This window comes from Phyllobates terribilis, unplaced genomic scaffold (assembly GCF_046119375.1).
Source record: "Phyllobates terribilis strain yellow unplaced genomic scaffold, ASM4611937v1 Scaffold_7__3_contigs__length_470593459, whole genome shotgun sequence".
NCBI lineage: Eukaryota > Metazoa > Chordata > Amphibia > Anura > Dendrobatidae > Phyllobates > Phyllobates terribilis.
Window position 1 is genome coordinate 94,622,453 of NW_027362767.1, and position 16,019 is coordinate 94,638,471.

A 16,019-nucleotide genomic window follows, 5' to 3' on the forward strand; every position below is an offset into this window, starting at 1 on the left:
AATCCCTTGAACATTTGTAGGATCTAAGGGTTAATGATGTTTATTCAGTGTTTGTTTCCATGGAGGTTAAAGAATCCAGTGCATGGAATTTATCCAGGTTGCTGTTGAAAAGCTGATTATGCTGCTGAGAGGAGATGAAGCAGTGATGTCTGCGAGATTAGGTTCTGCCCTACATTGTCAATGAACTATCCTATATGTAGCCATGAGATTTCTCTACAAATATCACAGTATTGCACTTCCCTATAAAACATGTCAATATTAACATACAAAAAAAAACTGTCAATAATTAAGACTGTATCAGGTTAAAACAGAAACAAACATTCAGCATTTTTCTTTTTCTTTAATATTTTGGCTTATAGAACACCCAGAAAAAATATCAACTGTATGGCAAAATTTCACTTGAAGTACCCTTTATCTAAAAACTTTGGTTATGGTCAGATCAGCTAGGCCAAAGATTTACTTATCTCTATTTATTCCTTTAGTTAAGGGCTCATTCAGACATCAGTGATTTTTCTGGTATGCAAAAAACAGGCAGAATTTCATCAATGTTCTTAATCAGTTTCAACAGAGTCAGGTCTGTTGCAGACCAAACTCTGATGGTAAAAGCTGAGTTTCATCAGTTTTTCTCAGATGAAAAAATGAACTGATGGGGTCTCTCAAATGTCTCCAATCAGCAGTATGTGAAAAATGGCCAGCACACTCATGGCATACGAGTGCTTTCCAATTTTTTCACGTACCCATAGATGTGCTTTAGTGAGTTTGATCCGAGAATCTGATCAAAAGTGTACATGTCTCCATAATTTTGTGTGGACCACTTGGGCAGCAAATACACAAAGACATGTGAACAGCCCCATAGACTAATTGGTATGAATTCAATCTATGAATACATAGATAGAATAAGTACAAGCAAAACTTATGTCTGAATGCGTCCTAATTTGCTGAAAAACTGTTAGATCAGGGCGAAACCAAAAAATGGAATTGTACAATTTGTTCATATGGCCAATAGCGACCAAAAGTCTATTTAAACATACCAAGAAAGGTACGAGAGAGGGGTAAAGCGAGGTCACACAGTTCAGAAGTTAGCAACAGGGGCTGAGACAGAAGCAGTTAATGGTGTTGTTATAGCAGAAGATGAGGTCCCTCAAGGCAAAGACCCCATCTATGCTGTATAAGTCTGATGGTTACCTTAGGTCAAAAACAACAACAACAACAACAACTAAATGTTCCTTCCTTGTATCAATAGAGACTAACGTGTCCTTGCTAGTCATCAGAATGTGTCTGATTAAATGTGTCTGACTAAATGTTTCAACTACAAACCTAGGTGTCACGAGAACAGAAATCAGCTTTTGTTTGCACAGCTAAATTGTATGATCGGACCATATATGGTAAATCCGTTTCAGCCTCCAGGGTGTATATAAACCCTATGCTTTGTAATAAAATTAGAGTCTGTTGACACATACTACCTGTCTTGTGTCTTATTCTCTCCGGGCCTGTATACTAAAGGATAGAAGAACCAGAAAGCAGCGACCACAGCTGGCGCCCGAACAGGGACCTGAGTTAATCTGCCCAGGGGTGCTCGACCGGTCTGAGACGTGGGACAAGCGAAGCTCTCCGTTGGTGATATATACAGCGCTGAGGTAAGAATAAATGTTATATTCTACCTAAATTATATCACTACATAGAAGAGACTCCCTCACCCCCGAGCGGTCGGCTCCCAGGTAATTCACAGATTGTTGTCTGGCTCAGGTCCCTTTGAACCAGTAGAATCCCCTCAGATAAATTGTCAGTCCTGCCTTCTATCCTTTGGAGAACTTAAGAATGACAGCATGGATCCGATGATTGTGCTGTGGGTGTGTCTCGGGATCGGTGTTTTTGGTCTGTTTTTCTGGTTGGCGTATAAGTCCTGGAGGGCAAGTAGTGGTGTAGTTCAGAAATCTTTGCGGCCCATTGTCTATGTGACTGAGGAGTCTACTCTGAGTGAGGAGAACCGAAAAAATGGGGAACCAAAATGCCAAAGAAGGCATTACAGCCAAAGACTTAGTAGTACGCAGAGAAGGGAAACAGGCACTGATTGGAATTGACAAAATATTGTGTAAGGCGGGAATGAATGAAAATAGAGAGATGAACGGAGAGAAATGGAAATCCTTCTTTAACTCCTATCATGGATGGCTGAGAGATAAGGGTCTGTTAGGGACAGTGGATGTATGGATGAATGCATGTGCTCATTTTGAAGGAAGAATTGAAGAATTAGGAAACGGATATTACAGACTGACAAAAAAAAGAAATGACAGATTTTCCTCCCTATCTGCCCCCGACGTCACCCTCACCCCAGTACCAGAATTCCCAGGAACCCAATTGCTGGGTTTGCCCCAGATGTGGACAGCAGAATTCCTTGACTGTAGATACCTGTGTGACATGCGGAGGACCAAGACCCCACCCAGCTAGACTATTCCCAATGAGGATGGTAGTTGTGCCAGGAGCACCAGGCGCAGCAGCAGCAGCAGTAGGGGACGCAGTTGTTGCAGGTCAAGAAGCCCGTACAATGTTAATGTATAGACCATGGAGTCCTTCAGAACAATTGGCGTTGATTTCCCAGTTGCCAGATCTGTCCCAGTCCCCGATGGGTTTTGCCAGAATGAGAAGAACCATACAGGATACATACAATGCAACTAGGTTAGATTTACAAGGGGTAATTAAGGGAAAATTGGCAGATGAAGCCCGCTATGATAGGTTGACAGACGAAATGTACAAGCAGTATAACAATAGGACCGGACCCGAAGACGCGGAACCCAATAATGCAGCGGCCGGAGTCCTGTTCACAACAGCATTGGTAAAAGCATGTAAAGACAGGAAGGGAGAAAGGCAGGTTACACTAGAAGACCGAGTTCAGGGTAAGGAAGAGGACCCCAAAGACTACTTTTGGGCTCTAAGGAAGACTTGGTCGGAAATGGGGTTCATTCCTGAAAATAAGACTAGTGAGAGGGTATTAGCAAGTGCTTTCATGAACGGACAAAAGAAAGAGATTGCAGAAAAGGTAAAAGCAAGTAGACCAGAGTGGAGATCAGTGAAGGCAGAGGATTTGGCCAGGATAGCTCAGGGGGCACAGCATGACATAATACAGGCAAAGAGAGCTGCCAGAATACATATAGTAGAGACGACCCCCAGAAACAACAGAGGCAGAGGACGGACAGCAGGAGGGGTACAGAGACTATGTTACGGATGTAGAAAGCCAGGACATTTTAGAAAGGACTGTAGGACCAACCCGCATCCGGATGCTCAGAGTACGGGTCCTCCAGCCAACCAAACAACGCCCCCATAGGATGAGGGTAGCTTGCACATGAACCCCCTCATCTCCTTACCCCCAACTCCCAGTTGTATAGTGCAGGTGAACCTACCAGGGGGACATGAAATCGATTTCCAAGTAGATACGGGGGCCGACAATTCAGTAATTACGCGAGGTGATTGGCCATACACTGACACTGATTTTTCACATCATGTCATTGCCACCCCTTTCAATTCCCCGTCTGTCCTGCTCCCTGTCACTAAAAAAATTCCCCTGCAAATTCAAGGAGCTACTGTACATAGCCAGCTCATGGTATCGCCCCGAGGCCAATGTAACCTTTTGGGAAACGATGTATTGTCTCAATTACAAGCACATATCGAATATCATCCTGATGGCACTGTCACCATGACCCCAGGTTTAAAACCAAGCACCCTTTGCAAAATTATGTCACTAGATATTGCCAGCATAGAAGAGACAAACGATTTTCCCCTGATATTGGAGCAGGCTGTACCCTACGACTTTTGGGCCTCAGATAACACAGATGTTGGTAGGTTAAGAGTTCAACCAGTAATGGTGAATCTAAAACCAGGAGCAATCTTACCTCAACAGAAGCAGTATCCCCTTAGCTCGGCTCAGGAGAATGCCATAGCCCAGCAAGTCCAAAAATTACTACACAGGGGAGTCCTAGTCAAAACCCAGTCCCTTTGCAACACTCCCCTGTTCCCAGTAAAGAAAAAGAGCGTGCCAGGACAACCAGCCGCATATAGAATGGTCCATGACCTCCAGTTGGTTAACAAAGCCACAGAACTTCTAACACCAGTTGTGCCCAACCCGCATACTCTTCTGTCACAGATACCTTCTAACTCTCTTTGTTTTTCAGTGGTCGATTTGGCAAATGCATTTTTCAGTGTACCATTACATCCTGACTGCCAGTACCTGTTTGCTTTCACGTTCCAGGGCAGTCAATATACATGGACAGTGTTGCCACAGGGTGCCCAGAATTCACCCACAATGTACACTGCAAGTTTGCAGGAAATACTGGAGGGATGGTCTGAACCACATATCGTTGTTCTGCAATATGTCGATGACCTGCTCATTTGTGCCCCCTCCAGGAAACAATGTCATAACGCAACTATATCACTTATGTTGTTTCTCTATCACGCTGGCTGCAAGGCGTCGAAAGATAAGCTTCAGTTTTGTAAATCTTCAGTCACCTTTTTGGGACATTGCATTACACCAGGAGCCCGCCATTTGACAAATGCACGTAAACTAGCAGTACAGGCACTCACTGTCCCCATTAATGTTGCAGCCCTCAGAACTTTTCTTGGACTTGTTTCCTATTGCAGACAGTGGATTCATGCCGTCTCTGTTTTAATGCAGCCCCTCTATGACGGTCTTACCCCATAAAGAATGCTGATGCGGTCCAGCAGTTAATTGATGTGCTACAATTACCCAAACAAGTAGCGGTCATAAAGGTAAGAGCACATACCAGACGCACCGATCAGGTAAGCAGAGGTAATGCGATGGCAGATGCAGCAGCAAAAACAGCAGCCTGCAAGCCACAACAAGGGTCAACAGTACGTCAGTTAAGTGCCCCTAAAAACCCCTTTGTGTCGGAGGACATCTTATCCCAAATGCAGGCTCAGGCTCTGAAGGAGGAGATTGATAAGTGGTTAAAGGAAGGTGCATGCCTGAATGAAGCAAATGGGGTATGGGGGAAAGGGACACGACAATGCCTTCCAAGGGCACTATACCCAGCGGCTGCCCAGATGCTACATGGGCAGGTACACCAATCTAAAACGGCGGTGATGAATGTGATGCAGAAATATTGGGTGGCACCAGGATTCTCCACCTGTATTGAACGACTGATAAAAGGGTGCATGATATGTGCTACACATAATCAGGGTAGAGTAGTTAAAACACCACCCAAACACACCCCCCCGGCCCCTCTATCCATTCCAGAGACTGCAAATTGATTATATTCAGCTGCCGAAGTCAGGATCATGGGAATATGTGTTGGTCTGTATTGATTTGTTCTCAGGATGGCCAGAGGCTTTCCCGATTCCCAAAGCCACAGCTGCGGCAACCGCAAAGAAACTGCTTGCGGAGGTGGTCTGCAGGTATGGGGTACCAGAGGTAATTGAGAGTGACAGAGGTACACACTTCACGGGTGAAATAATGAATGAAGTCATGTCAGCTCTAGGAATTCAACAAGCATTCCATACCCCATATCACCCACAAAGTAGTGGTAAAGTGGAAAGACTGAATGGGACATTGAAATTAAAAATTCAGAAAGCCATGCCTGAGACAGGAAAACCATGGCTGGATTGTTTACCACTTGCTCTGTTTTCAGTAAGATACACGGCCAATAAAAAGACTGGACACTCTCCATAGGAGATATTGTTTGGCAACGTACCCAGCCTAGGGTGTTTCTATAAGCAAGCATTAGAAATGAACAACCATGTGCCAAGTTCCTACGTGAGGGCTTTACACAAAAAGATCAAGCAAATACAGGATAATGTTTTCAGTTCTCTTCCAGATCCAGATCAAGACTCTAGCAGCCATATGCTGCAACCTGGAGACTGGGTGGTTATAAAAAGACACGTGAGGAAAAGCCTTGATCCACGGTTTGACGGACCCTTTCAAGTTCTGCTGACCACAAGCACAGCCGTTAAGCTAGAGGGAAAAGAGGCCTGGATCCACGCGTCCCATTGCAAAAAGATACTAGGAGACCGATCGGACAAAGAATGAAGACATTGTTTATACTTACCTGCATCCTTGCGACCACAGGTGCATGGACTACGTTAGGCACCACAGATGGAGATGACAATAGATTCATTAAACACCATCTTGCTCTAATCGATGGACTAAAGGAGCAAAACCAGACTATTGCTAATTGTTGGATATGTACACATGCCCCTGTGACGTCCACTAGCATACCCTTTCTCGCTGTATCAGTCTCATGGGAAGAGATAAACTTTTGGGTGAACTGCTCACTTTTGGAGATGACAATAGATTCATTAAACACCATCTTGCTCTAATCGATGGACTAAAGGAGCAAAACCAGACTATTGCTAATTGTTGGATATGTACACATGCCCCTGTGACGTCCACTAGCATACCCTTTCTCGCTGTATCAGTCTCATGGGAAGAGAAACTTTTGGGTGAACTGCTCAGATACTTTGGCCAATAATTCTAATTTTTAGGTTTTGCTAATGTGTCTTGCGGTTTATTTGATTTTTAAGCTTTTTTTAATGTGTATTCAGCGTTGTACTAAAAGAAAAAGAAAATATAGAAATTCATATTGATAAATGAAGGAACAAAAGGACGGAATGTTATAGCAGAAGATGAGGTCCCTCAAGGCAAAGACCCCATCTATGCTGTATAAGTCTGACAGTTACCTTAGGTCAAAAACAACAACAACAACAACTAAATGTTCCTTCCTTGTATCAATAGAGACTAACGTGTCCTTGCTAGTCATCAGAATGTGTCTGATTCAATGTGTCTGATTAAATGTTTCAACTACAAACCTAGGCGTCACGAGAACAGAAATCAGCTTTTGTTTGCACAGCGAAATTGTATGATCGGACCATATATGGTAAATCCGTTTCAGCCTCCAGTGTGTATATAAACCCTATGCTTTGTAATAAAATTAGAGTCTGTTGACACATACTACCTGTCTTGTGTCTTATTCTCTCCGGGCCTGTATACTAAAGGATAGAAGAACCAGAAAGCAGTGACCACAGCGTTATAACATAACTAGGTCAGGAAGCAAAGAGTCAGACACAGAAATGTAGCCAAGCAGAGCACATGGTCAGGACTCTGGAGAATACTGCAGTCAGCAGTTCAGAGCCAATGATATCACAGAGGAGGAAGGTTCTTATGTGCAGCTTTGGATCTCAGGGAGACTGTTCCCTGCCTTCGACTATCCTGCCTATGTATTACTTGCTGGATTGCACCACCTACTAGTCTACAATAACCCAGAGGCTCCAAAAGGTCCATGCAACTGCTAGTCCACTATTTTATATAATAAAAATGCATTTATTCCCTTTAATCAACCACAGAACTTCAGAGTTTAATTAAAGGCCAGAGGTACCTTTACCTACAAGAAATCACTTCAACCTCACATTTTTTGTAGGCTCAGTTCCCATTACAATTTCATTCTAAAAAAAAAAAAAGCTTAATAAAAGTGACTCACCCCCTGGGCCGTGGGGCACTCGGATCACCCGGCTAGGAGGGGGCCTGAATGTCTGAGAACAAGTGGGAAGCTGGCCCTGATCAGGGTGAGGGTGTAGGCCTACCGTGCTCTCTGCGCGCTTTCTGGCCATTTCCCTCCTCGTGGTGTAATAGCCCACGTTCCTGAGCTCACCGTGTCTTTTCGCCCGTATGGCTGGCGACTTGGGTCCCTTTTTACTATTGGCCTGGTGCGGCTTCACCGGTCCCTTCTGCTATGGCGGAACCTCCGGGCTTCTTAGGCCAAAGGACATACAGTCCCCTGTGGACTGGTTATTTGCTGTAGGACTTGGAATCCTCACAGCCTCAGACACCAAAGTCTGGTAGATTAGTTTCTCTATCTGCCAGGACAGGCTAGCTTCGCCTTCCGTCCCTGGCTCGTGGCTCTCCTACTGCCACATGGCCTCTAAGGCTGCAACACAACTGTCTGTCCCTGCTCTGGCACACCTCTCAATCCATAGAATCATAGAATGGTAGAGTTGGAAGGGACCTCCTGGGTCATCTGGTCCAACCCCCTGCTCAAAGCAGGATTCACTAAATCATCTCAGACAGATGTCTGTCCAGCCTCTGTTTGAAGACGTCCATTGAAGGGGAACTCACCACCTCTCGTGGCAGCCTGTTCCACTCATTAATCACCCTAACTGTCAAAAAGTTTTTTCTAATATCTAATCTGTGTCTCCTCCCATTTAGTTTCATCCCGTTGCTTCTAGTCTTTCCCTGTGCAAATGAGAATAAAGATGATCCTTCTACAATGTGACAGCCCTTGACATATTTGTAGACAGCTATTAAGTCTCCTCTCAGTCTTCTTTTTTGCAAGCTAAACATTCCCAAATCCTGCAACCGTTCCTCATAGGACATGGTTTGCAGACCAGTCACCATTCTGGTCGCTCTTCTCTGAACTTGTTCCAGTTTATCTATGTCTTTTTTAAAATGTGGTGCCCAAAACTGTACACAGTATTCCAGATGAGGTCTGACCAAAGAGGAGTAAAGACCGATAATGACTTCACGTGATCTAGACTGTATGCTTCTGTTAATACATCCCAGAATTGTATTTGCCTTTTTTGCTGCTGCATCACACTGTTGACTCATGTTCAGTCTATGATCTATTAGTATACCTAAGTCTTTTTCACATGTACTGTTGCTTAGCTCTATTCCTCCCATTCTGTATATGCTTTTTTCATTTTTATTGCCCAGATGTAGTACTTTGCATTTTTCCCTGTTAAAAACCATTCTGTTGGTTGCTGCCCACTGCTCCAGTTTATTTAGGTCTTTTTGAATCCTCTCTCTCTCTTCTCTAGTATTAGCTATCCCTCCTAGCTTTGTGTCATCAGCAAATTTAATCAGTTTACCCTCAATTCCTTCATCTAAATCATTGATGAAGATGTTGAACAATACAGGTCCCAGGACAGAGCCCTGTGGTATCCCACTTGAGACATTCATCCAGCTGGATGTGAAGCCATTTACAACCACCCTTTGAGTCCGAGAGACAGGTTATCCAGTTCTCTCTAACCCTGCCCCCAGTTCCAGCTTTAATAGGGGCAGCCTGCTCCCCCCTACTGGCCTGGGACAGGAGGTGCTGCATGCTAATGGTCCTTGACCAGAGAACCTCCCCCTTGTTCTCAGACACTTCTTTATTATACATTTGTGGCATCCAAGCCAGGGTGACACATTCCCCCCCTAGTAAAATTTAGTACTCCGGGACTAAACAAGAATACTTATGCTTGACCATAAAACATTATTAGGCAAGTGAAGCACAGGTTGAGTTCTTAAGGTCACAGTGTGGTCTGTGACCGGGTGTCCATCTCACCAACACAACGGGGAGCCTTAACCAGGTGGGGGTCTGTCCTAGCCCCAAGTCCTTTACAGTCTTAGTTCATTCCTTGGTTAGGCTCCGAACGCCGTCCATACAAAGTCCCGGTTATTAAAAGTTCATAACCTTTGAGTCCGTACGGCAACTGTAAGAAACTGAAATACACAATTACTAATCATGCATGTAACTTTGCAAACATTTCAACACTTGGCAATAGGGTTATTTACAGTTTTAGTGCACCCTATATTCTCCAGCGAGCGAGTATCTGCCCCTTTGTGCTCCTGGTTGACCTGCGTAACCCACTGTCTGGTGGTGGTCTAACCTGGTTTTCTTCACTACCATTTAGGGTACAGTCACTGGCTAGATTTACAGGCAGGGCAGGCAGCTGTCTGCAGGTCCTCTGGCTTACCGCAGGCATGGCAGGCTCACTGTCAGCAGAGGGTTGATTCTCCTGGGCTGCTGGTACAGGCTCTTCTGCCTCTGGAACTGCTTGTTCTTCTTCACTTTAACGCCCTGGCGTAGATTGTTGCTGAGTTGGTTGCAGGAAATGCAGGACGGGTAACACTATGGCATCGTTTATTCGAGTCCAGGACTGAGGGAACTCTCCGAGAATGGTGCTGATCATTTCTTCCTTGTCCTCTGCGGGTTCAAGGTCTCTTTGATCCTCTTCTGCATTCCGTAGTTGCTCGGGGCACCTTTTTAGGTGGTCTCTGGAGACGGTACTAGTGGTTTCTCCTCCATCCTTAGTGACCACGCAAACCTTCGGGTTGTCGTGATCAGACTGCAGTACTGTGTAGGGTTCCCTTTCCCACTGGTCGTCCAGCTTGTGTAGCCTTCTCTTTCGCTTCAGGACCTGTTCACCAGGTTCTAGAGGACCAGCAGGGGCGTGTTGGTTGAAGAGTCTCTCTTGCCTTTCCCTCACCTGGGCCAGGGCTCTTCTCCACACTCTCCTGTACCTTCTTGTACTGCAGTCGCCTTTCCGTATCCCAGTCCGCATCAGGGGAGGTGTCCTCGGGTGTCAGGACCCCCATCTCCAGGTCTATGGGCAGCTTACCTGGTCTGGCTCGCATCAGGTAAGCCGGGGTGCAGTTTGGAACATTCACCGGGATATGGTTGTATAAGTCTATCAGGTCCGGTAGTTTTTTTGGCCACAGACTGCATTCCTCCAGGGGCAACGTCTTCAGGAGATCAATGACTATATTGTTCAATTTCTCACACATCCCGTTGGTTTGTGGGTGGTAAGGCATTGTCCGAATCTTTTTACAGCCATAGAGGTTGCAGAACTCTTGGAAGATATCGGCCTCGAACTCTGGGCCCTGGTCTGTCAGGACCTGCTCCGGATACCCGTGTGGGCGGCAGAAGTATTGCTGAAAGCCTCTGGCCGCCGTTTGAGCTGTCAAATCTTTTACAAGGACCACCACTAGAAATCGAGATTAGTGGTCCACGATTGTCAGGGCATAAACGTATCCTGACTGGCTTGGAGCCAATTTGACGTGGTCCAGAGCTACTAGCTCAAGAGGCTGCGTGGTGACGATGGGCCTCAAGGGTGTCTTCTGGCTGGTGCGGTCCTTCCTCCTTAGGTTACAAGGGCCACAGTCTCTGCACCACTTCTCTACAGCCACTCTCATGCCGACCCAATAGAACTGTCCTCTTAGCAGGAACTCCAGTTTCTTCCAGCCAAAGTGCCCCGCTCTGTCATGGTAAGCCTCCAGGACCATAGCTGCATCTTGCCTTGGGACCACGACTTGCCAGGTCAGCTCGTGCGTCCAGTGGTTGACGAGCCTTCTGCACCGCTTACCTTCATAGAGGAACAGCCTGCTCTTCTCTTTCCATAGCTGCTTGGCTTCCTCTGGAGCATCCGGATCTAGACGGGCGTCTTCTCGGGTCAACAGGTCTTTCACCATGCAGATTGCAGGGTCACTATCTTGGGTCTCGGCCCAGCTGTGGTGAGGCAGGGGATTGATCATGACGGTTGTTAAGTCTTCCTCCTTCACGCGGTGGGAGTATTGAGTGGCTCCATACCGGTGAAACGCAGGGAGTTCTACCTCCTCCAGCTCTTCTGGGTCTTCGCCTCCGTCAGGTAAGTGAGGCATTCTCGATAGGACGTCAGCGTTGGCATTGGTTCTGCCTGCCCGGTACTTGATCGTGAAGTCATAATTCGAGAGTTGCGCCATCCACCGCTGCTCTAGGGCACCTAGTCTTGCATTGTCCAGGTGTGTCAATGGGTTGTTGTCCGTGTACACGGTGAACTTTGCAGAGGCCAGGTAATGCTTAAACCTTTCTGTGACGGCCCACACCACTGCCAAGAATTCTAGCTTGAAGGAGCTGTAATTCTCCGGGTTCCTTTCAGTGGGCCTCAGCTTCCGGCTGGCATACGCGATCACCCTTTCTCTGCCCTGTTGGTTTTGCAACAGTACGGCTCCCAGCCCCACATTACTGGCATCTGTGTGGAGAATAAAAGGCTGGCCATAATCGGGGTAGGCCAGGATCTCATCTTCAACTGGCGGAAGGACTCCTCTTCCGGCTTGTCCCACTTGAAGGGTGGCTTTTGGCCTCTGGACTTAGACTGTCCTATCAGGAGGTCCAGCATAGGGGCTGCCATCTTAGTGAAACCGGGGATGAACCTTCGGTAGTAGCCTACCAACCCGAGAAATTGCCTCACTTCTTTGATGTTTGAGGGGCTTGGCCAGCTCTTGATTACTGTGACCTTGTCAGGGTCGGGGGCTACTCCTTCTGCACTTACCACGTGCCCTAGGTACTGGACCTTCGGTTTCAACAGATGGCACTTGGAGGGTTTCACTTTCAGGCCGTAGCCTGCCAGGGCTTCAAACACCTCTGCCAGGTGTTTTAGATGGTCCTCGTAGGTCTTCGAATAGATGATCACGTCGTCCAGGTAAAGTAGGACCACCTCAAAGTTGCGGTGCCCAAGGCAGCATTCCATTAGCCTCTGGAAGGTTCCCGGGGCATTGCAGAGCAAAAAGGGCATGCAGTTAAATTCACTTAATCCCATCGGGGTGGTGAAGGCGGTCTTCTCCTTGTCAGCCTCTGCCACAGGAACCTGCCAGTACCCGCTAGTAAGGTCCAAAGTAGAAAAGAAGTTAGCAGATTTTAGTGCGGCTAAAGACTCCTCTATTCTAGGCAGCGGATATGCGTCTTTATGGGTGATACGGTTGATTTATCTATAGTCCACGCACATTCTCATGGTGCAGTCTTTCTTTTTTACCAGAACCACGGGGGCTGCCCAGGGGCTACAGCTATCTCTAATGACCCCAGCTTCTTTCATTTCTCTTAGCATGCCCTTTGCGTTCTGATGATGTGCAGGGGGTACAGGTCTGTGCCTCTCTTATTGGTGGGTGGCTCCCCGTGGGGATGTGGTGTTCCACTCCCTTTACTCGGCCGAAGTCTAGCGGGTGCTTACTAAAGATTCTCTCGTACTCCTGAACCACCCGGTAGACTCCTTATTTTTGGTGCAGGGGAGTGGAGTCAGCACCCACATGGAGTTTCTGGCACCAGTCCTCCTTTTGTTTCTGGGAGCAATTACCATCCGCCTGTGGAGATGGAGGCAAAGGCTTCACAGCCCTGATAGCTTTGTGTTCGACAGCAAACAGTTTGGCAAGTGTAGCGTATGTAGGTAAGTGTACCTGCCTCTCCCCAATGTTGAGAATGCGAACGGGCACCCTCCCAAGACGGACATCAACCACCCCCCGGGCTGTCAAAATGGTGGGCCTGCTGTCTGAGTACACGGGTTCTACCATGGCTTGGTAGTCTCTACCTTTCAACCCGATTACAGTCCGACACCAGATCATCATTTCACTTTTGGGAGGCATGGAAATGGGGAATGGGTCACTCATTCTTACGCTACCGATCTCACCACCAGACAGTTCTACCTGCTGCTGTCTCATCAGAGCCTTTATCTCTTTGTTGAGGACTCTCTGTTGGCTGGAACTAGCATTCACCGCCACCTGTTGTAGAATTGCAATTACCTCTGAAAGACAATTTTCAATCACGTTAGTACCCACAGTTATTTTAGGGTGACTTTCACGACGATCAATGTCCACAATAATCACTCCCTGTGCCGGCAGTTCAACTTTACCAATCTTAATGGTCATCTCCTTGAACCCCATCTGCGGCACGGGCAAGCAGTTACTGGCGATGATGCTCAAGTCATTGTCTGGATACCGTGTTATATCAGCATCAGTCCAATACTGCTTAAAAAGTACATAAGGGATAGTAGTTACTTGCGACCCGGTATCCAGCAAGGCGCTCATGGGGATACCGTCCAGCACCACGGGTAAAACCGGGCACCCCCCAACGTACTTATTACACCAATTGTAAGGGCCTGGTGATCTTATGTCTGGGGGTTGGCCCTCTGCCCCAGATTGGACCCGTTTAAATTACAGTACCTGGAAATGTGTCCGGGCTGGTTGCATCGACGGCAAATGGGCTGTCCATCCTCTGCGTAGCGGTCTGTGGGCCTCCCTCGGAACGACGGGGTCCTCCTCTGTCGACGCCACGGGACATCCTCCGGACTTGAAGCCAACTCGATGGGTCTTGACGGGTCCATTTGTAACGCCTGGACTGTCCTGGTCAACGCCACGACGCTCCTGGTCAGCTCCTGGACTTGGTGGTGCAGATCTTTCGACGGGGCTTGGTTCAGGGCCTGTGCATCGGCCCCCACAGTGTCCATAGAGGAGGGCGCTGCCTCCTGGTGATAGGTGAGAGCAGGGCGCCGGGGGTTTATAGCGCCACTTGTTGCGGGTTCACGGAGCACCCTTATGGCCCTGTCCTTGAATTGGGCAAAGGTCAGATCAGGGTTCTGAAAGAACATGAGGCGCAGCTGGGTCCTGTGGGCGCTAGACAGCAGACCTTCTATGAACTGTTCTGTTAGTAGCTTATCCGTATCCTGCACGCTGCCAGGGTCAGCTTGTTTGCTGGCTCTCAAGGCTTCCTGCAAATTTAGGGCATAGTCTCTGATGCTGTCCTGTGCCCGCTGCTTACATCCGTAGAACCGCATTTTAATTTCAGCGGAGGTACGTGTATCAAAGGTACCCCGCAGCCGGGCCAGAATATCCTTTACGGTCCTTTTCTCCTCGGCGGGCCATGACTTTACCTCCCGCTGGGCTGCGCCAGTTAACTGCCCTGTCAGTATGCTAATCTTCTGTTCCTCTGTCAGGGGGTAAACTTGGAACAAACTGTACAGCCTTTCCTTAAAGTCAGTTAGTGCATGGGGCTCCCCTGAATACTTGGGCAGCCAGGCCGCTCCAGGGATGTAAGGTAGGGAGAATGGCATCACCGCTGCTGCAGCTGCGCTGGTGGTAGTGGGCGCCTCCGTGTCCGACATCTTCCTCCCCCCTAGTTAAGCGTGGCCTACCTTCCTCTTCTGTAGGCCGCGGCTCTGCTGGTGCTGCTCCGGACGAGGACCTTGCGACGCGTCCTGGTGACGTCAGCGTCGCTCTCTCTCCCTTTCAGGACCTTGCGCAGCGTCGGTGCGTAGGGCGGAGCTTCGGGTCTCGCGCGGTTTCGACGTCCACGCCCCTCTTCTTCCCGCGCGGCGTCCTGCAGATGGCGTCCGATGGCGGGAAAACGGCTGAAGATGGTGGGAAGCTGCTGAAGATGGCGGGAGACGGCTGAAAATGGCGGGAGACGGCTGAAAATGGCGGGAAACGGCTGAAAATGGCGGGAAACCTCTTTTTAAGGTACGTGTACAGTCTTTTTCAGGCGCGCAATACCCGTTTGTGGCGGGTTGGTTACAATCCTGCCGACTACGCCAAAGCTGACTCGCCCCCTGGGCCGTGGGGCACTCAGATCCGGGCAACAGGGCAATAATGGGGGTAATAGTGGCAACCCGGTCCGTGGCTCAGGGTGGTCAGACCAGTGGCAGACTACTATATGTTTTGCAATGTCAGACTACGCCACCCGTGGATTGCGGTCAGGGCTAACCGCTGCTGTAGTGCAGACCGCTGGGGCAGATGTAAATGTGCAGCACTGAATAGTACAACTCCCCACGGGAGGAGTATGGCCCCAGGGCAGTATATAGATGGATGATAGAGGGGATGATTCCGGTCGCAATAGCCAGGAGACGGAGGCCTCTTAAACAGTTCAGGGTCTTTATTAGGACAGGTGAGTCGACCCAAGAACAGTCCCGGCTAGGAGGGGGCCTGAACGTCTGAGAATAAGTGGGAAGCTGGCCCTGATCAGGGTGAGGGTGTAGGCCTACCGTGCTCTCTGCGCTCTTTCTGGCTATTTCCCTCCTCGTGGTGTAATAGCCCACGTTCCTGAGCTCACAGTGTCTTCTCGCCCGTATGGCTGGCGACTTGGGTCCCTTTTAACTCTTGGCCTGGTGCGGCTTCACCGGTCCCTTCTGCTGTGGCGGAACCTCCGGGCTTCTTAGGCCAAAGGACATACAGTCCCCTGCGGACTGGTTATTTGCTGTAGGACTTGGAATCCTCACAGCCTCAGACACCAAAGTCTGGTAGATTAGTTTCTCTATCTGCCAGGACAGGCTAGCTTCGCCTTCCGTCCCTGGCTCGTGGCTCTCCTACTGCCACATGGCCTCTTAGGCTGCAACACAACTGTCTGTCCCTGCTCTGGCACACCTCTCAATCCAGAGACAGGTTATCCAGTTCTCTCTAACCCTGCCCCCAGTTCCAGCTTTTATAGGGGCAGCCTGCTCCCCCTACTGGCCTGGGACAG

At 48.3% G+C, this 16,019-nt stretch overlaps 1 pseudogene; it reads right to left on the reverse strand.

Moving 5' to 3' along the window:
• Positions 1 to 700: 700 nt before the first annotated feature.
• LOC141155364 (uncharacterized) overlaps positions 701 to 16,019 on the reverse strand; it is a 54,521-nt pseudogene continuing 39,202 nt past the window's right edge.